Raw genomic sequence first — 21658 nt, forward strand, 5'->3', positions numbered from 1 at the left:
ATGGTATAGAGGAGCAAAATAAGTGCTTTAGGCATCACCCTAGAAAATATGCAATCCTATCTTGAGCCTGAGTTCTCAGCTCTGTTATTACCTGTATAAGGTTTCCTTGTTGCTTAGGAAGATCTACACTCATTACTTCCTGCAGGACTACTGTGATGGTCCACTTTCTGGTCCTACTATGCTATGAGTCTACTCTCAGTTCCTTGCTGACATAGATTCACCTATTGCTAGCTGAATATTCATTAGAATATACTCACCCATTTCACTTATAAACAGAAGCATGACAGCCAATCCTATCTGATGAAAATATAAGAATATAAGATCTTTAAACACAGGAATATGAAAGCTTTGCGCCCTTGTATACAGCTCAATATCCTAGACATTCAGTAAATGTATTATTATTATTGTTTGCAAGTTAGCATTTATTTCACACTTACTGCAGGCAACTCCCAAGTTCTCAAAATACAAAGCTTAGCAGCACAATCTTACCTTCAAACTGCAGAGATATACTAACTATCAAAACAATTTTGTGGAAACACATAGGAGGGAATAACTTGAGAAAAAGATGACACTGGAGATTTTGGGATGGTCATTTCAACATAAACAAAGGTTTAGAGGTGTGAAAATATGGTCCATCTGTAAAACCTCTTATCTCACACAGCCTTTAGTCACCATGGCTTCAGTCATCTTTCTACCTCTGCCTCCTCTATTTCTATTTTTGGCCACTTTATACTTGTAGCTCTTTCAACTTCCTTGCGTCTAGTTCACCCACCTTTCTACCCACTACCACTTAACTTCTCTGAGGAGCATTTTAAGCTAAGCTGTTTCAAAAGCATGAAAAATCCAATGGAGAGATCCAATAGTTTTACTCACAGGCATTTATACTAAGGAAACAGGGATGCTTTCAAAACCTTAAGTTACTTAAGTGTTATTTATATTAGCACACAAATTTTAAACTTAAATTCTTAACAATAAGAAACTATTGGATAAATTGAGATACATCATTAGAAGACATTGTTAAACCATTAAAATTTGTTTTTTAAGAAATATCTAATAAGGTAGATAACATATTTTATAATGTGCATTTTTCTCACTGAAGCAAAAGCAAAGCATTCTGTTCATTGGTTGAAAACAGGCTGCTTTATGTGTGTACACTGAGTGCAATTTTAAAAAATGCTGTAATTGTAATTTCAAACTTTGGCATTTGAATAGATGCCAGTATTCTCTCCATTTTTCATATGGGAACAAAATTTCTTTGAAAATCATTTGAAGTGTAAACAAAAATTCCATCGCTGTATTCTTAGGATCACTCTTAGAGTCTTCATGATTCAGATGATAGATGGGGAGCTTCAAGTCCACCTTTTAGAGAAGACATTCCAGCTTGCATGATCTCATCGACCAGGAGAATGTTGGTGGCAATCACAGTGCAGGAATGAAGAAGCTGTTTCTTTACACAACAGTTATTCCATATGCCTATTTGTGCTACTACCATTGGCTTATCTACATTCAAGTCCACACCTACAAGTTGACCTGAATTTGAATGTTCTGCTTGAACTTTAGCATTTCCTGAAGGTCAGAATCAGAATTCTGAGTAAGACCCTTGGGAATAGTGAACAATGCATCAGCAAATGCTTGATCTCCAATTTAATCAGGGCTTCTGCCATCACCACTTCCACTGCATGAGTACCTTGAACTACACGGCCATCATCAACAGCATTTTTAACAGACCTCAAGCCATCTTGTGTTGCATCTTGGATTTGAGTGTGTGCTTATTTGTCCTTTGACCAATAATGTGACAGAACGAGGACCATTACATTTCTCAATAAAGGTGAACTTCTCTTTTCCCAGTGTATACTCATACACGAGTCTTGCATGTCCCAAGCAATCAGGATTTAGGTCATTAAAGGAATTGAGAGATACCCCACTGCAGGCAAGAGTCAGCCTTTTCATATTTCTCCTTTTAGCTCTGCACAGAGCTACTATGCCTTCTTTTGCAAGAGCATCTAAGAAAAATGGGTCAATTTCCTTTTGATTAATGCCAACAAATCTTTTATCTGAGTCACCACAGACTTTCTTTTTCAGTTCTGTTATTTTTTATACTATCTTCAACAAATTTTCTTTCAGCTCTTATAAGTTTCTTTCTTCTTCACTCTTGTTAAATAAAAAAAAAAATCCAGAATTCACTTCTGCTTTGTTCATATTCTAATGACACATTGCGTGTGAGGATGTATGCTTCTTCTTCTTCTTCTTCTTCTTCTTCTTCTTCTTCTTCTTCTTCTTCTTCTTCTTCTTCTTCTTCTTCTCTCTCTCTCTCTCTCTCTTTTTTTTTAAATCTGGATGTCGAGTCCCATGATCCAAAACAAGACCTCTGATTAAGCTTGTATTGGTTTCAGATTTATGTTTCATTTCCATGATCTCAACCATGAAGAGGTCAATAGGTTAACCTTGCTTTTTAATGGCCAAAATGGAGTCAACTGCAGCCTTTGTTAAGACATGAGCAAGTTCAGCATGAACTTTAGAAAAGCCCTGGCCACATCTATGAGTGCCTCTCTGTCCATCTCTTTGCATACTTTGACTTGTTCCAAACCTGAAGTGCCTTTTCATTTGCAGCTTCAAATCCTTCTGTTATTATTCTGGGATGAAGACCTTCAAAAATGTAGAAATCTGCTTGTTTCAACAGTTCTCCAATGATTAGGACGTTGGAACTGGTACCATCAGCAGTTATGTTATCCTGGACTATTGCCAAAAGTGGCAATAGTCTGTTAAGGAGGCTCTTGGGTGTTGAATTTGCAGTTCATCAAGCAGCACAGTGCCATCTTTAGTAAGCCTATGTCTCCAGAACCAGAAACAAGCATCTTTATGGTGCCCTTAGAACCCAAGTTGGTCCTGAGCATGTCCTGCAGCGCCCGGGCCACACTGATGTTGACTGCCAATGCTGCCTGGGCTTGGGCCACCTGGCTTTGGAAGGGTCTTCACAGCCACCATAGCTGACCCAGCAGAATAAAATGAGACCTGGCATGAAGAATGCCTAAAGCCAGCTCAGCATGGCCCAGAGATGCTATCTGAGCTAAATATATTGCTATTTAAATGAAAAATTATTTGTACATAAAGGTAGTTGGAATAAACACTCTAAGTTTATAAAAGCAGCTAGTCTAGAAACTTCTGAATTTCAGCTTGAACAATGGTGATGATTATAGACAAGCCTGTCTAAGAAGTAAATCCAAATATTGGAGAAGGTAGGGGAAATTGTGTAACTGATGACTTCATAGCTTAACTCTTAAAATACAGTTCCAGAAGTGATTTGTGTTTTAAGTCAGAGGTCTGTGAATTCACGCTGTATGCTTTCCATAGAAAAAATGCTCTATTTCAGAACTTCAATAAGGAGAATTATTTATTCATTTATTTATTTATGTTCTTCAACAGAAGGCAAAGAGGATGGAATTTTAATTTTCATTACCTAATCTTATTCATTAATAAACAGTGCAACAAAAATCACATTTTAGATAGGTATTTTCTGATTTCTTTATTGATTTTCCCTTCATATTTCTTTTATCAAAAGTAAAAAAAGTAAAAAAGAAAATATGCTCATCATTATTTTATTAAAAATATGTACATTAATACTCACTTCTCTCTCTCATTAAGCTTCTGACCAGTGCTCACGAGAAAGATTCCTGTTAGGCACAGGGAATACTCCATGGACGTATTAGGGGAATGGAAAGACACCACAATGGAAATCCATGTAATAGCAATTGCAGGTGAGAAGAGAGAGAATTGCTGGAATAACCTTACATGTGAATGTGAGGCACAGGTGAATTTAGACATAGGCCTGATGCTGTTCTTTCAAAGATTTGGGGCCTGTGGGACATCTTGTAAATCTCAGGTCTGTCACATCCTGTGACTTTTGGAAATAACTGTTTTGAACTGGAAATGGTATTCTTTCACAAGGGTCATGTAGAAAAGAGTAAGGGTGTTTTGGGTTGTACTACTACAGACACTTCCTGGTTGGGGCTAGCTAGGTTAGCTAAGCATCCTACACAAGGAAGAATTTTATCTAATTCAAAGTGCTAATAGTGTGTTGATTGAGAAAAACACTCAGAATTGAAGACTCAGGCAGCTGGATTTTACTATTGGCTCTGGTTACACAAATGAAAAAAGAAAGAACTTTCTGGTTTCCTTCATATCCAGTGCAGCCCAGCAGATAGGAAAGAGAAAGGGATTTAGGAAATTACTTTTAATCCCAATTAAAGAATGGCTGTGGAAGTTTTCCTGTGCTACATATTTTATAAAATTATGTTAATACAGATACTCCACTAAAGAAATCATACTCTAAGGAGCAGCAGAAAGCTAGGTGTCAATGTATATGTTGTAATGAAAACAGACGACATTTACACCAAACAATGATAACCAACATAAGTACCAATGTTAAGCATGAAGTGTGTGGCATAGGCCAGAGTTCTGCAGAGATTCAGAGCAGGGAAGAGTAGCTAAACATGGTTGCAATAATAATCCACATATTCTTTATAGGTACAGGAGAGAATGGTATGAGCCAAGAACTCCTTGTTGAATTGCGTGGGTGTTTAATTGGTGTTCTCCAGGAGAAAGGTGAATGGTACAATGGGACGCCAGATTACAGAATTGAGTTACCATCCCCTGGGTTCCTTCAACTTTCAATTAGAGTAACAAGAGGCTCTTTGGTGGAAATAGACTAAACTGAAAATAACTATTTCCAGACAAGTAGTTCCCAGAAGACAGACTCAGAGAATTCAAAGCCAACTGCAATCAAGAGGTATGATCAGTGGAAACAAGAAATATCACTTGCATGGGAAAACAAACAAACAAACAAACAAACAAACAAACAAACGACAAAAAGAAGGAACCTGAAAGGGACTTAATAGCAAATATCAAGTTGATGAGATGCATAGTGGTGGTTTTCAGTCAAATTTCTTTAATGGGGTCAGCTACTTAATTTAAATTTTAAGTAATGTCTAAAAATGTTACATATTTGATTTTTAAATTCATTTAAATTCAAAATTCACTAATACATTTAAAACACTGGGATTCACAGTTCAAAAGCCATGAAATTTCAAATAGCAGCCATGAAAATTTTCATCATGAGATCAAAATGAGCAAATCTTACAGACAAAAAGGTTCAGAAGTTAAGGTTTCCCAAATGTGGTAAAGAAAATGATGTTGGGCTTTATCTCCCATTCAGTTGGTACTTTCATTATTTTTCAAATTTAAGTTTATTAAAAAAACACAAAAAACAAAAAAAACAAAAACAGAAAACAGTTTATCCACTCATTTCCCTCAACCCCACAACTCCTTGCCTCTGGCAACCATCAAAATTTCTTTTTTCTTTTCTTGTTTTAGATTCCACATATAAGGGGACTTATTTCAGTTAGCAGTTAGCATATTGTTCTAGAGGTCTATCTATGCTGTTGCTAATGGCAAGATTTCATTCTTTTTGTTATTCATTCTATGTCTGAATAATATCTCTATATATCTATATCTATATATCTATATCTACATCTATATCTATATATAGATATATCTGTGTCTGTATCTATATCTATCAATATCTATATCATCTATATCTATATATCCCAACTTCTTTATCTATTTATCCATCAGTGGGCACTTAGGTTGTTTCCGTGTCTTGGTTATTGTAAATAACATTGCTATGAACATGGGGGTGCAGATATCTTTTCAAGTCAGTAGTTTTATTTTCTTTGGGTAGATACATGGAAATGGAATAGCTGGATCATATGGTAGTTCCATTAAAAAAAAAAAAAATGAGGAACCTCCATACTGTTTTCTACAGTGGCTGCACCAGTTTACATTTCCAACAACAGTGCCCAAGGGTTCCATTTTCTCCACCTCTTTGTCAACATGTGTTTTCTCTTGTCTTACTGACAACAACAACTCTAACAGGTATGAGGTGATATCTTACTGTAGTTTTTATTTGCATTTAGTCTTGCATTTATGATAATTATTTACATTATACTCTTATCTTATAGTTTAATGGTTATTTTCATCTGACAAACATTCCTACTTCCCTGTAGCTTTCTTTTATAATCTAGATTCAGCTACTTGTTTTACTTTTTTCTTGAATTCCAAGATCATATCAATTAGTAATTTTTATTCTTTAAAAAGGTGCTAATTGTAGGTAGAGACAGTAAATGTCCAATCCAAAGACAATTAAACTATTAAACTCCAACAATAAGTATAAACCACTAGTGTTTCTGGTATCTTGGAGTTCAGTCACATTTACTCTCAAAGCCTCATGATGTACTATCAAGTATAAGAGACTCTGTATTCTGACACCAACTGTTGTACTAAAATACAATTGACTTCTGTTGCTACCCGCCTGGAGGTAGTGTTGGAATCCACAGGTTTAAGGTCATGGTTCTAGAAGACTGCCCCTACTTCAGATGCCAGCCACATCTGGGGTCTGCACCTACTTGCACTTCTGCTCAACTGACTACAAAACTGGGGGTTTTCATGACACCCATCAGGTTTGACAATTCACTGGAATGACTGAGAACTCTCTTCTCACAACACTCCTGTCCCACTGTACACCCCACTTCAGAACTCTTACTCATAATCTACCCAATATATTTGTTTTCTTTTAATGATTCTTTCCTTGACCTCAGGCAAAATTCATCAGTCTGCTATTTTTGAACCTAGAGGTTTACTGGACATTTTGTTGTAATTTTAGTTTAATTGCATATATCCCTTAATAAATTCTTGCCTCCTCAAAAACAGGGCTTATACTGTTTTTCGCTCTTCATCCTCTGGAGACTAGTATTATGTCTTTCACACACAGGACACACACACACACACACACACACACATGCATACACACGCATGTGTGTATCTATATACATATCTGAATATATGTGTGTCTATGTGTATGTATAATATAGATGGTCCTGAAGTAGAGCAGATTTCTAATCAATTATGAAGTCTGATTATGTCTATTTTGTTGCTTAGTATTTTCTTAATGTCTCTTTCTCTTGCTATTGATCACTTACACGGAATACAGAAGATAAAGGGGATATTTCTCTGCTCCAACGTCTGGGAACACATGCAATGCCTACTGATTAGATTAGTCTCCACAACCAAGAATGGCAATATCTAATAGGTTCCAAACTCTAAGAGAGGCTTCATTGATTTTTGTGACACTGTAGGAAAAGAAAATATTCTGAGGATGATTATAGTGTAGAAACCCTCTTATTCCTCCTGAAATGACTTCTCTTTTTTCCTCTAGGCCCATACTCTCTTCTCTTCAAAATAATGGAGATGCAGAAAAAAAAATTATTAAGCTCTTTAAATCTCAGTTTCTGAATCTAAAAAAAAAAGATCTATTGATGACGATATGCAAGATTGAAAGAGGGATAATACTTAGCATTTGGATTAAGTTTATGTTGAGCCCTTGCAGTGCAGTTTGTTTCATAAAATACAAGTGAATTGCACAGGTAATTAATTTTATTTCCTTGCATATCCTTCAACAGCCTAAAACAAATTTTGGCACCCAAGAAATGTGATCACCTGACTGATTTTCAACAACTAATTAAATGAAGACCTATCAAGGAAATTCATATGCTGTTGAAAGTTAAGCAGTTTGCTTAAAAAAAAAGTGAAGGTACACGAGAGAGAGAGAGAGAGAGAGAGAGAGAGAGAGAGAGAGAGAGAGAGAGAGAGAGAACAAAGAAAAGGAGAAACTGAAACATTATCCTCAGTTTGAAAATTGCTTGATCCACCACAGAGGTTAAAGAAACTTTAATCTGAGAATGAATGATGGCAACCCAATGTGATATCAGTCACCCATACTTTGATGGTCTGTGATATTAATTACCTTCTCAGAATATAGGTGTTTATATTAAAGTGAGTTTTGGGAAAGGGTCAGTGAGGCCTAGGTCATGACTTTTCCAGAATGACTTGAAAAAAGCTTTCATTTTTCTAGGTGCTTTGAAGCTGAGTAGGAAATTTACATGAGAAATTACCTTTGTGACAAAATGGAGGGATCTTGAGATTATTACACTAAGTGAAATAAGTCACACAGAAAAAGTCGAGAACAATATGATTTCATTGATATGTGGGATATAAAACTGAAAACAACAAAGGAACAAGGCAAACAAATAAAGAAACAAAAACTCATAGACACAAACAATAGTTTAGTGGTTACCAGAGAGTAAGGGGGGAGGAGGGTGGTAGATGAGGGTACAAGGGATCACATATATGGTGATGGAAAGAGAACTGACTCTGGGTGGTGAACACACAATGTGATATATACATGATGTATTACAGAATTGTACACTTGAAACCTATATAATTTTACTAACCATTATCACCCCAATAAGTTTTAGTTTAAAAAAAAAAGAAATTACCTTTGGTAGAGAGAGTGTTTGGCATCAGATTTACTCTTGAAAAATTAGAGGGAATCAGTTCTTACCTACTGAGATTCAGTAGATAGCTAAGTCTGTTGTAGCATATCATTAATGGGTCTGCAAGGAATATAACATAGGATTGTCTTTCCTTGAAGTAATAAAAATACTAATGTAGATATAGATAAGCCACAAGAGAGTCCTCTGTAATTAGGCGGATGATCTTATCAGGCCTGATAATGTAGCTCTCAGAATATATGTTTTTAAATGAACTAATCATGAAATTTCAACTCTTGATGAGATTCTATCATAAAAAAGCTCAACTATCTTTCATGCATTTTGAAAGACAGGTGATAATGCCCGTTGTATTGAAGGGGATTACTGCATGCTGCCTGGTATATCTACTGGTAGATCTACAAATGAATGTGACCATGAGAGGAAAATAATGCACTGGACAAAGTCAGATATCCTAAAAACTTCTAGAATTCCTTATATAGAGAAACAAAATTGCCATAAAATTTTTTTTTTTAAGAAATAGACTGGCTGGGTATTCATCTACAATTCTGAAATCTGCAGCACTCTGATATTTACCAATTATTTTAAATTCATATGCAAGCATTAAAATTAATGTATCTAGCCAATTGCCATTGAACTGAAATTAATTTAGTTTCTATTTCAGAAAATTAATATCAATCATAGATTATTTTTTATTAATATACTTAATTTTTAAAAAGCTTTATGTTCACAGAAGAATTGAATAGCGAGTATACAGTTCCTATATACAAGCTTTCCTTCTGACACTGTTTATTATTAATAACTTGCACAGAGGGTGAGATGTTTTTAAACTTTCCCTTGCTGTGTCAAATGTAAAATTAGAGTATAGGTCTAACATCTTTTCCCAGAAAGTCACTTCAGTGAGCCAGGGATATGTTACAACAAATCTACACAGTAAGTATTATTTAGCAAAGCCTCTGTTCTAACTTCTGAATGTAGCTTATATACAATCACTACCAGAGTCATCACCACCTTACTTTGAGTCACTGTTTTGGGCTAGGTTTAATTTTCTTGAGTGTACACAAAATGAATTATTTATCTTTACATACCAGTTTCTCTAGGACTATATGCAATAAAGGACTGATATTCAATAAAGATATTTTGTAATGAACAGAAAAAAATAGGTTCCCTTTAATAAAACTTACCCAGCTTCTTATGTTAAAAATATTTCCTCTCCTCCATGATCATTCACTGCTAGTGCTCTAGCTTTTTGTGCATATTAACATTGTGTATATCCTTCTGCCTTTCACCTAAATCAAAATAAATAATGAAGTAATCTTGAAATTTAACTGTGTATGTGTGTGTGTGTGTGTATGTGTGTGTGTTTATTTCAATGCTATAAACAAATCCAAGTATACTCAGATAATTTGGATGGCTAACTTATAACCAAGAGAACACATACTCATTCAGAATCAGCATTTTTGTTTGTATTTAAAATTATGCTGGCAACAAAAGTATGACTTTAACTGTCTTAGGGTAATTAGAAAAGAAGTTAACTACATAAGCAAAAGATGACTTTGTGCTAAGTGCTATCCAACTGATTCATAGCATGCTTTATAAAGTTTCCATAGTCCCTTGAATAGAGAAATGTGGTAAGAAATTGACTTCTTCAAGGGTGTAGCAAAATAGAGACATGCTGACTCAAAAGAATCTGTACCATGGTAGTCAATAGCATTTTCCTATAGTGAGTGGCGATTTAGTTCAGAAAAACCTTCCATTGACACTTTAAATAAATGTTGTTAATTTTAATTTTGTTGCAGCTTTTTTTCTTTTATTTAATGTATGCATTTGTCTTAATTTTATGGCTGTATATAAGCTAAAACATTAGTTTACACTTTGCTTTATGTTTATATATGTTTATGTAACGTAATCAAAATAATTTAACTCAACAATGGAAGACTAAGTATATTTCCCTTTTAACAGAGTTTTATATATTAAAATCAAATTGAAGCAGAATCCTAGACCATCATCTTTATTTCAAAAGTCAAATGTTTCAATAGCATTAAATAGCAAGGTCCAAACTCAGAAAGACCTATGTCTCCTACCAGAGATTGTTGGATAAGAGTATAGTTGGAAGTTTCTGTCAAACATGGTTTATTTTTGTTATTGTTACTCATTTTATGTTATTGTTACCTTTTTCTTTATATTTCATACCTCATCTAATATCCCAAATAAAAATATAACCTTAGTCATATTGCTTTAAATTTTTACGACTTATTTAGTATATTATTATTAATATTTTATATAAAAGTCACTATTTTTCCACTTTATCTACGAAATATTAAAAAAACTTTACTGCTTTCTAAAGATGAAGAGATACTTAAAAACTCTATTTTCAGAAGAACACCTTTATCTGTACCTATCTCATAACACTTATTAATTCTTACCACCTTCTGTAGCAAGGGCCCCTGCCTGAGAAACAGTTTTGCTCGCTCTGTTAACCAGTCCTATCTTGGCATTGATCAACTTCAGATCTAGGTTCATGACAAAATAAGGAGCATGATGGGAGTTATTTTTTTCTTAGGAGACCAAAGCTCTTCGAAAGCAAGTTTATCTCAAGACCAAATTAACTCTACATACATAACAAACTAACGCTCAAATAGTCTCTTCACTTAGGAACTACAATTAAAACACAAATTAAAAATTAATTTAAAATTTTCTATGAATCTGGGGAGCATTAGATGGTACAGTGGTTAGGTCATAGGTGATTTGAGCATGGGCTGCAGTGGCAGTGGAGGCCGGCATGATGCAGGCACTAACTGTCCTTGGCAGCGCTGTTCATACTGAAATGCTGTCAACAGCAGGAACATTGGTGGCAATCACTGATGTCACAGTGGGATGACAGTCATACATGGCAATACTGCTGGGTGTGCAGATCATAACACTGGTTGGTATTCAAGTAATTTTCTGCCAGAAGCATTGGCAGGGCTGCTGTCGGTGACAGCACGAGTACCAGGACCCTCGATGTCCTTGGTGGTGGGCACTGATGCTTGAGTATAAGTACATGCATTCACAGCATAAAAATGGCGATATCAGTATATAATAATGGGAGAGGGAAAGGGAATGAATATTTATATCTATAGTCTTTTTCTCTCTCCACTGAACCGTTCTTCCCTATCCTTTTGTAATCTCAGTGTCTCTGCTTTTCTTTTCTTTTTCTTTTGGAAATCTCTTCAGTATCAGAGGGTACAAAGCAATGGACCCACGCTCTTGAAAGTCGATGTGGAATTCATAAGATGATGCAGTTATGAGGTATGTTTCAAACAACACTTAAATAGTATGTGTTTCTACATTATACACTCACCAAAAAGGCAAAAGTAGATAATAGAAAGTACTGGCATGAAGGAGGCTTGCACTTTACAGTACACTGGTACAAGAATTCTGGAAAGCAATCACTAACATACTTAGTGAAACTAAATATGTTAATTCATATGTAAAATGACCCCACATATATGTCCACAGGATCATTAAGAAGACGCCCATGTGGCATTAGTTGTGGAAATGGGGAGGTGGAGGTGGCCTATGCTTTCATCCTAAGAGGCTATGGATATAAGATGCATGTGTTACACGGGGTGTCCTATCTGCAGCAGATAAAAGCCAGAAATTAGGTACATTTTAAGATAATAAAATACATAATATAGTGTGAAATAATTATAAAAAATATTATAATTGGTGCCTATGAGAGAAAAGTAGATGAACAAGGGTGGAGAATGTAAAGAGAAATAAAATAAAATAGACCAAGAGAGAAATCTTACATGTATAGGTTATGATAACGTATCGTGAACTGAGGAGTAGTTTTAAGTTCATTGTATGCAGAGGAGATTAAATATTTTTACAAAACAAAAAAAAAAAATGTGGGTTTCTCTCTCTCTCTCTCTCTCTCTCTCTCTCTCTCTCTCTCTCTCTCTCTCTCTCGGTGTGTGTGTGTGTGTGTGTGTGTGTGTGTGTGTGTGTGTGTGTGTTGAATTTACTACATACAGAAAGTAAAGTATCCAGAAAGAATACCTGCCAAGAAAGGAAAATAACAATTCAATGGATAATGTAAAAGTAACTTAAAAAAAAAAAAAAAAAAAGATGAATTTAGGTGTATGACCAACCCTAGAAATATTTTAGCTCCCCCACCAGTTCAATTTTTGGTAGAAAATTGTTGTGCAGCCAAGCAAGAAATTACAGTAGGCAAGGAATTGTTTCTGAGTGCTATTTTAGACTAACTATTATAAAAATATTTAAGGTTTCTTTAACTTATTGTTGATCCAAATTGATTTTATTGCCACAAATAACAAAGGCCAAGACTTATGGTTAAAAAATAGAAATATGAACAGGAAATGAATGGAAGATTCGATGAGCTCTTAACAAGCAAGTCTTTCCTCTACTGGATAATTATATTACTTTTATAAGATTTAACTTGTATCAAAATAGGAAAAAAGTGTTGTTTCTTCATAATACTTTAGTGACTTCATTGTTCTGAATGGTTCAGAAGCTACAATTGCTTTAAGTAAATTATAGTATGATGCTGTGTTATGCTACTAAGCTCAACACACATCTGAAGTAGTGTGTGAATGTGCTTGAGTACAAGGAAGGGTGACTGACAGATGAAGATGTGGGGACAGATCAAGGTGAAACCCTTCCATTTCATTATTATGATATTATTATTACTGCTGTTGTTATAATGGGAAGAAAGGAGATGATATGGATACGTGGGTAGACTTCATTCTGAGCAGTTTGAGAACTTTCATGATTCTCTGGCAATATATTGGAATATGGATTTAGACTTCAGAAGCAGGATAGAATGGCCGTTATGGATGTCTCTCCGAGTCCAAGGCCAGTCCACCCCACCTCATTTGTGCTGCAATGTGGTTAAGGGGGTGATAGAAATAGAGGCAATCTGGTTGCAGGGCTAGAAGGATTGGCTCTGGGTGGTTCTGACATTTATAACAGCATCCGTCAAATGATGGCAGTTTTGTTGTAGCTTGGGGACCAAAGGAATCAACAGCTTACTTATCTGAAAGTGGCTTCAGTGCTGAGTCCTAATTAGACTTAGCTACTCATTGTATTCTCTTCACCATTATCAGTAAAAGTAAAGCTAATGTGAGCCACCGAGACATGAGAAGATTTTGACTGGAAGCATTTAGGAATAAAAATGTTTTGTTCATAAGTACAAGTCAGAGGAGAGTGGTTTTTATCTCTCCCCACACAAAATACATCCTTAGGCATGACCAAAGAAACACTGATGTTATGTCTACTGGCAATTGTCTTAACAACTAAAAAGGAACCATGGAAAGCAGTAATGCACAGAGAACTACAGAGATTCAGAGTCAGTGACTTGAAACCTAATGTAACACAGTATTTCCAATTATGTGGATAGAAATAAAAGCTGCATTAGTGTTAAGCATATTTAAACTGAATTTTTGTTACTTTAAATTAGTAGCAATCTATTTCATATAAAACAACAGAGTTAAATACACTGTTTAATATTAGAATATTAGACAGAGTAAGAAAGAAAGAGAAGGGGGGAAAATGATTTGCAATGTGATGGATTTGTTACTTATTGACCATGTACCATGTGCCACGAATGTTCCAAGTGTATGATAGTCAATATTCCCAATCTTTATCATAATTCTTCATGTAGCCATTACCATATGAAAGTATTAAATGTGGAAATTGGGGTCCACTCAACACAAGATCTAGGAATAGGAAGATTTTTTTTTTTAAGAAACAATGAACAGAATGAAAAATTAGAGCATGCAAAAGACAGAAATAGAAATCGGGGAATGGAACCAAGTTGAATTTGTAAACTAAGACATTTTAGACTGGAGGGTTAGTCTGTAATTCTAACAATAAAGTCAATTAGAGCAAAAACTGTAAAGTGTTCCGTTAAGTTGATTTTTAGTGTATCCTTTGTATTGTTTTATTTTTCACAGAAGTTTCAGAAGTGGAAACAATAAGGGGAAACTGTATAGTTGAAATAAAGGGTGGAATACAGAAATATTTTAATGAGGGAGAATCTCATAAAAAAAGATATCAGTCATTAGGATGAGTTAAAACTACATTAAATCTAGGTCAAGGTTAATGCAAGAGTAGGGACTTAATATTCAAGAAAGCTGCTGATAGGTGAAGCAGTATAACGTAGGTTTGGTTGTCTCATTGCAGAAGACAGAGTTGGCACTAGCTAGTTCATTAGAAAGAAATTTATTAACAGATGTTAGTTAACCCAACATTCATTAGGAGTGATAGAGAAACTAGTCATGTCTGAGCTTATATGAACAATTATGAAAAATGCTCTGGCCAACTAGCCAGATAAGGAAGATGCTGCTTCCCCTAATCTTCAAACCACATCAAATCTGTCACAATCAAAAAGCTGCTGTTGTGAAAATCAGATCGTCCACTATGAGACCCCAAACCACTGTGCTGCTTCTGTCTGCAGCTACACCTGGAAAACAGCTGCCATGTGTGCCACGTCACAGTTCAGCATTCTAGCCGTGCAGTGGAGGGAGTGTGTGTGTGTGTGTGTGTGTGTGTGTGTGTGTGTGTGTGTGTTTCCCTCCACTTGGGAGAGTAGACTGACAATGGTGGGCATTTAAAAATGTGGAGAGTGGTTCAGATAACAAATAGTAGATATTACAAAAATCCTAGAGAATGTAGAAAGAGATTCATCTAAAGAACAACAGGATTTAAAGCAGAGGTGTTATAGTGTAATTGATGACTTACTGAGATGATTCTTTATATTGTACTTTTAATAATATTTGATTTATTGGTTCAGACATATAAGTGATATATTTGACATATATCGCATGACTCAAATCCTTTTCCATTAAATATATTGGGGTGACATTGGTTAAAAACATTACATAAATTTTAAATGTATAATTCTATAATACATCATCTGGATATTGCATTGTGTGCTTACCACGCAGAGTCTAGTCTCCCTTCTGTCACCGTATAGATGACCTCTTTTACCCTCTTTGTTCTCTCCCCTCTTCCCTTCCGGTAACCACCATACTGTCTGTGTCTATTAGTTGGCTTGTTTTATTTGTTTGTTGCTTTCTGGTTTATATCCCACATATATGTGAAATCATATGTTTCTTGTCACTTTCTGTCTGACTTATTTCACCTAACATGATACTCTCAAGATCCATCCATGTTGTCACATGGCCATCCAATGGCCATATTTTATCCTTTCTTTGGCTGAGTAATATTCCATTGCATATATGTACCATATATTTTTTATCCAATCATCATTTGAAGGACACTTACGTTGTTTCCATGTGTTGGCTACTGTGAATATGCTGTAATAAAAAAAGGGGTACATATGTCTTCAGAAATAAATGTTTTCCTTTTTTTTTTTCATGTGCTTTCCCAGAAGAGGGATTGCTAAGTCATATGGAAGCTATATTCTTAATTTTTTGTTTACCATAGTGGCTGTACAAATTTACGTTCCCACCAGCAGTGTAGAGGGTTTCTTTTTCTCCATATCCTCTCCAACACTTATTTTTTCCTGTATCATTGATGATAGCCATTCTAACAGGTGTGAGGTAGTATCTCATTGTGGTTTTGATTTGCATTTCCCTTATAGCTAGTGAGGTTGAGCATCTTTTCATATTATCTGTTGGTCATTTGTATGTCTTCTTGGGAAATGTGTCTGTCAGGTCCTCTGCCCATTTTTAAATAGGATTTTTGCTGTTGTTGAGTTGTATGAGTTCTTTTTTTATAATGAAAATTCATGGGTGACAATGGTTAGTAAAATTACATAGGTTTCAAGTGTACAATTCTGTAATACATCATCTGTATATAACATTGTGTGTTCATCATCCAGAGTGAGTTCTCCTTCCCTCACCATGTATTTGACATACTTTGTCCTCTTCTATTATTGCCCCTTCCCCCTTACCCTCTGGTAACCACTGAACTAAAGAAGATGTGGTATACAATGGAATATTACTCTGCCACAAGAAAAGATGAAATAATGTCATTTGCAACACCCTGGATGGATCCTGCGATTATTATGCTAAGCGAAATTAGTCAGACAGAAAAGTTGAAAACCACATGACTTCACTGATCTGTGGGATATAAAACTGAAAGCAGCAAAGGAACAAGATAAACAAATAAAGAAACAAAAAGTCATAGACACAGGAAAGAGTTGCATGAGTTCTTTATATATTTTGGATATTAGCCCTTTATCAGAGGTATAATGTTCAAATATATTCTCTCATTTGTTTGGTTGCTTTTTTATTTTGTTGATGGTTTGTTTTTTGATATGCAGAAACTTTTTAATTTGATGTAGTCCCATTCATTTATTTTTGCTTTTACTTGCCGTACCTTTCGTGCCAAGTTCATAAAAGCCTCTCTGAGACCAAAGCCCATAAGATTTTACCTATATTTTCTTCTTTGTATTTTATTGTTTCAGGTGTCATATTTAGGTCTTTAATCCATTTTGAGTTAATTTTTGTGTATGGTGTCAAATAGCCATCTAGATTAAGTCCTTTTAAAGTTTAAGTTGTTGCTGATTTTTGACATTCCATCCTATACTGGCCAAGAGTTTTGGCTGCAAGCCCTTAACAATCAAGTATTTTAAAAAGTATGGTGGACGTGAGGTTGTCCTCTGAAGCATTTCTGAAGATGTAGAACAACAATGTGGCGTGGGACTTAGAAACTAGCTCTGAAGGTGCACACTATTAGACTATGATTATATTCTCACCCGTATTATCAGTTGCCTTAAACAAGAAATAGATATAGCAGTCCTTTCTAGATTTGTTTCAGATACACCAAAATTTCAGTTACCATGATCTAGTAAAATAACACAACTCCCCCAACGTCATGATTCAAATTTCAGTTATATGGTATATTAATTATAAGTAGTTGCATAAATTACAAATTTCACTTCTAGCTCTTCAGTGCACAAATCACTATGTAAAAGGCAAATGATTTGTTTGTTCCAAAGAGAAAAAGGAGCATCGCAAATCACTATGTAAATAACAGGTGCCCATTATGATCAGTGACTAACTACATCACTTCTTTCAAAGACTATTGGTGATTAGTCACTGCATATCTGTTAGTCAATTTGTGCACAAGAAATAAAGTACATATTTGAGTGACCTCCTTGTCTCTCAGTGTCAAACTTTCATGACCCTTGCCAAAAATCAATAATTAAAAGGGGGTTTGGCTAACAAAAATGACAATCAGAAAAAAAAAGTGACAACCATGAAGGTGAAATTCAAATAGAATATAAATGGAGTTATAACAAAATGAATGTGGGAATGTTGACACCACTGACATTTGAGATACTCTAAATCAGCAGCCAAAGGGTTCAGTGAAGGTGAACTTATCAACATAAATGAAGTTTTAGTGGTGAAAAAGATAAGGATATTCTAGATAAAATGACACCGGCAAAAATCTCCCATTAAAGGAACTCCTAAAATAAAAATTGCAAAGGATAAAATGTTGTAAGCTGATACACTTTTAGACAGAAACATGACAATTCACCAAGGCATAGCAAAAAATGTTCTTAATTTTGTAGGTTATACTACAAGAAGAACAGGATAAGTACTGTTCAAACTATTCAATACAATTTTTACAAAGAAATAAAATATTTTAGTTGTCAACATTTCTAATATTTTAAATTATGGTATAAATAAGTACTAGCTTTACTACGTTTTATTCCCATATATATTAATGATTAACAGTAAGAGATTTTGAAATACTTGACAAAAATTTTTGAAAATCATAGAACTATCTTACATTTTCTCATTGATTATTAATACTGCTTAGCATAGTTTCAGTTTGCACAAACTATCATAGTCCCACACTGTAGAAGCATAAACTCCCTGAAATCAGCATACCCTTCAAGCAGAAATATAGTCACCATTTATCGAGATTATAGGAAGGCCATATATGACAAACACTTGGCTAACATTGTACTTCATGGTGAAAAATTGAAAGCCTTTCCTATAAGATCAGGTAAAAGACAAGGATGCCCCCTCTCACCACTGTTATTCAACATAGTGTTGGAAGTCCTAGCCAGAGCAAACAGGCAAGAGAAAGAAATAAAAGGCATCCAAATTGGGAATGAAGAAAATTTGTCACTGTTTGCACATGACATGATTTTTTATATAGAAAACCAAGACTCCACCAAAAATCTACTAGCAACAATAAACAAATATAATAAAGTTGCAGGATACAAAATCAATGTACAAAAATAAATTGCATTCCTATATCTTAGCAATGAAATTTTAGAAAAAGAAAATACAATTCCATTTGAAATTGCAAGAAAAATAATAAAATACTTAGGAATAAACCTAATAAAGGACTTGAAGATCCTATACACTGAAAACGATAAGACATTATTAAAAGAAATTGAAGAAGACACGAATAAATGGAAAGATATCCTATGTTCATGGATTGGAGGAATCAACACAGGTAAAATGGCTATATGACCCAAAGCAATATACAGATTTCATGTCATCTCTATAAGAATTCCATAGCATTTTTAAAAGAAATATAATGAAAAATCCTCAGATTTGTATGGAACCACAAAAGACTCCTCTGCCAAAAGCAGGAGGAGTGGCTTTTGATGGCCAATCTTCTGTTTTTTACCTAGAGCATAGTCTTTCCAGGAATGCCTTATATTTCACCTGATCAGAGTCTGTCTCTGCTGAGGGAAAACAGAGTGCAGACATGGACAATATCAATGAACTCAAGAATTAAAAAAAAATGCAAATATAACCAACACATGTTAAAGCAAAGAGTTATCAGGATTAAGTACTGATTTATCAGTTTAATCGCTCAGTAACTGGATTAGTATCTGTCTTCTAAATAAATTGCTTCTAGGATGACTGTGTTCTGATCAGTTATAGGTGAAATAAGTTGAATAAGAAAATTGAGGAGAGATTGATTTTTTCTTATTAGAGTGGTTAAGTGCTAGTTTGAAAAGGCTAGAAATAATAGGAAGCAATGTTTGACAATTGAACTTTATATGGCAGTACTCTGGAAAAAAATTAGTAACATTCAATAAACAGTTCTTTGAAATTAAATTATTTGTTAAAATTAAACTGTGCTCTGGGTTTTTAAATCAAAATGAATCCACCATGGTAAATGGGGATATGAGGAAAAAATAAATTTACACTTGGAAAAAAAAGATTATAGGAAGTGGTGGAAGGAGTAAGGGAGACAAATTCTACAGCAGGTGTATAGCTAGATCCAAACCAAGTCAAAAGGCTTGGGAATAGGTCCACTAACTTTCCACAGAATGAAGGACTACAGAAGAATTTCTGTCAGCATCTTCAAGGAAGAGTTTAAAGCTTTTTAGAGGGTTAAAAAGAAAGTAATGGCAAATAATATGTGATAGGTAAAATGAACAGGTAAAAATAAATAAGCTCCCATTGGCAAGCGGATTAAACCAAAGAAATGTATTCAAAAACAAGATCAGAATTGATCTTGAAAGGAACTGACTAAAGGAGAAACACCTCCTCATAAAAGAAGGCTGCATAAAGATGGAATCCATAGAGATGATGGCATCCACAACATGTGAGAGTGTTTCTGCAGACCCTCAGGAGGAACTGAATTGAGAGAGATCCCCGCTAGGTAATGATTTCTAAGAGTTTATAAGAATACATCAAATCTGCAAACAGGTATTGGAATAAATGAATCTTCCACTGGGCCTAGAAACAATCCCATTGGTATTTACAATTAGAATATCTGATAAAACATGCTTAAAATCCCCACCACAATGAATGCTGCATGAAGAATAGAAACCACCTTGGTATTATGCACTTAATTTCTGGTCCTGCTAAATGTGTATTATCTACTATATTCAAAACCATGCATTATGAGAGGGATATTTTTCTTACTGACTTATTTTAGTGCGTGAAAAAGTGTTTTGAAAAATACCACGCTTTTGATTGAAAAATGAGATTTTTCAACCTGATCAATTTACTTCAAGAGTGGAGTGGGAAAAGATGGGTTTCTAGGTCCACAGTAAAATAGATGGGATGCAAGAAAAGGAACAGCAGGTGCATGGAGGAAAGCCATGCATCTAATGTTTGAAAAATCTAATGCATTTGTGTGTGTATATATGTAAGCACCTAACATTTTTTAACTGAGTGAAATTAAGAAAACATAGAATTAACCATTTTAAAGTATTTATTACATTCACAATGTTGTTCGCCATCACCTCTATCAAGGTCCAAAACATTTTTATCACCCCAAAAGATACTTGCACGCTCATGAAGCAATCACCCCTTAGTCCCCACTACTCATCTCCTTGCAACCACCAATCTGCTTTCTGTATCTATGGGTTTACCTAATATGGATATTTCATAGAAATGGAATTATATGACATCTGACCTTATATGTCTGGCTTCTTTCACTTAGCATAATATTTTCAAGTTTCAGCCAAGTTGACGGAAGTACCTCATTCCTTTTTAGGGCTGAATACTATTCTATTATATGGGTGTGCCAAATTCTGTTTATCCATTCAGCAGTTGGTGGACACTTGGATTTTTTCTACCTCTTGGCTATTATGAATAGTGTTGCTATGATACATGTGTATAAGGTTTGAATACCTGTTTTCAATTTTTCTGTGTATATGTCTAGAAAGGGAGGCAGGTGTCCTGTTCTTATCTCCTAACTTCCTGGGAAATCAATTAATGAAATATGTTAAGAGAAACACACAGTATCTATTATTGGATTTCCTTAGTACCATGACTCTGGCTAAATTATTACTTATAGCAAACTCACACATTGTGAATGGTTTTTGAAACAAGAGCTAGAATCTGGAATTCTTTCTTCAGGCTGGATTTTGAAATATCATGAAAACTACATACAGAGTTTTCAAGACTGTGCTTAACAAAATTGAAACTTCTGTTCAGTTTTCCCCCTCCCATTCCTGTCTGTTACACATACACACACCACTCTTTAACCCAAAGTAATGGGGTCTGTTCCTCTAGTAACCTAATACTTCATCCCCAAAACAAAGGATCTCATTAAAAGTGAAATTTTCTCTACCTTACTGAGACCACAGGCATCATTAAATTATTTGATTTCTGCTAGCAGACACTTCATTATATTTCTTTTTTTAAAAAAGTAAAGTTTATTGGGGTGACAATTGTTAGGAAAGTTACATAGGTTTCAGGTGTACAGTTCTGTAATACATCATGTATATATCACATTGTGTGTTTACCACCCAGAGTCAGTTCTCCTTCCATCACCGTATATTTGATCCCTTT

The 21658-nt window shown here is 34.8% G+C and overlaps 1 pseudogene; it reads right to left on the reverse strand.

Moving 5' to 3' along the window:
• Nucleotides 1-1321: 1321 nt before the first annotated feature.
• LOC109454019 (T-complex protein 1 subunit zeta-like) lies at nt 1322-3696 on the reverse strand (annotated as a pseudogene).
• Between the last annotated feature and the right edge of the window lie 17962 nt (nt 3697-21658).

This window comes from Rhinolophus sinicus, chromosome 2, assembly GCF_057876585.1.
Source record: "Rhinolophus sinicus isolate RSI-liver-muscle chromosome 2, RSI-T2T, whole genome shotgun sequence".
Lineage (NCBI taxonomy): Eukaryota > Metazoa > Chordata > Mammalia > Chiroptera > Rhinolophidae > Rhinolophus > Rhinolophus sinicus.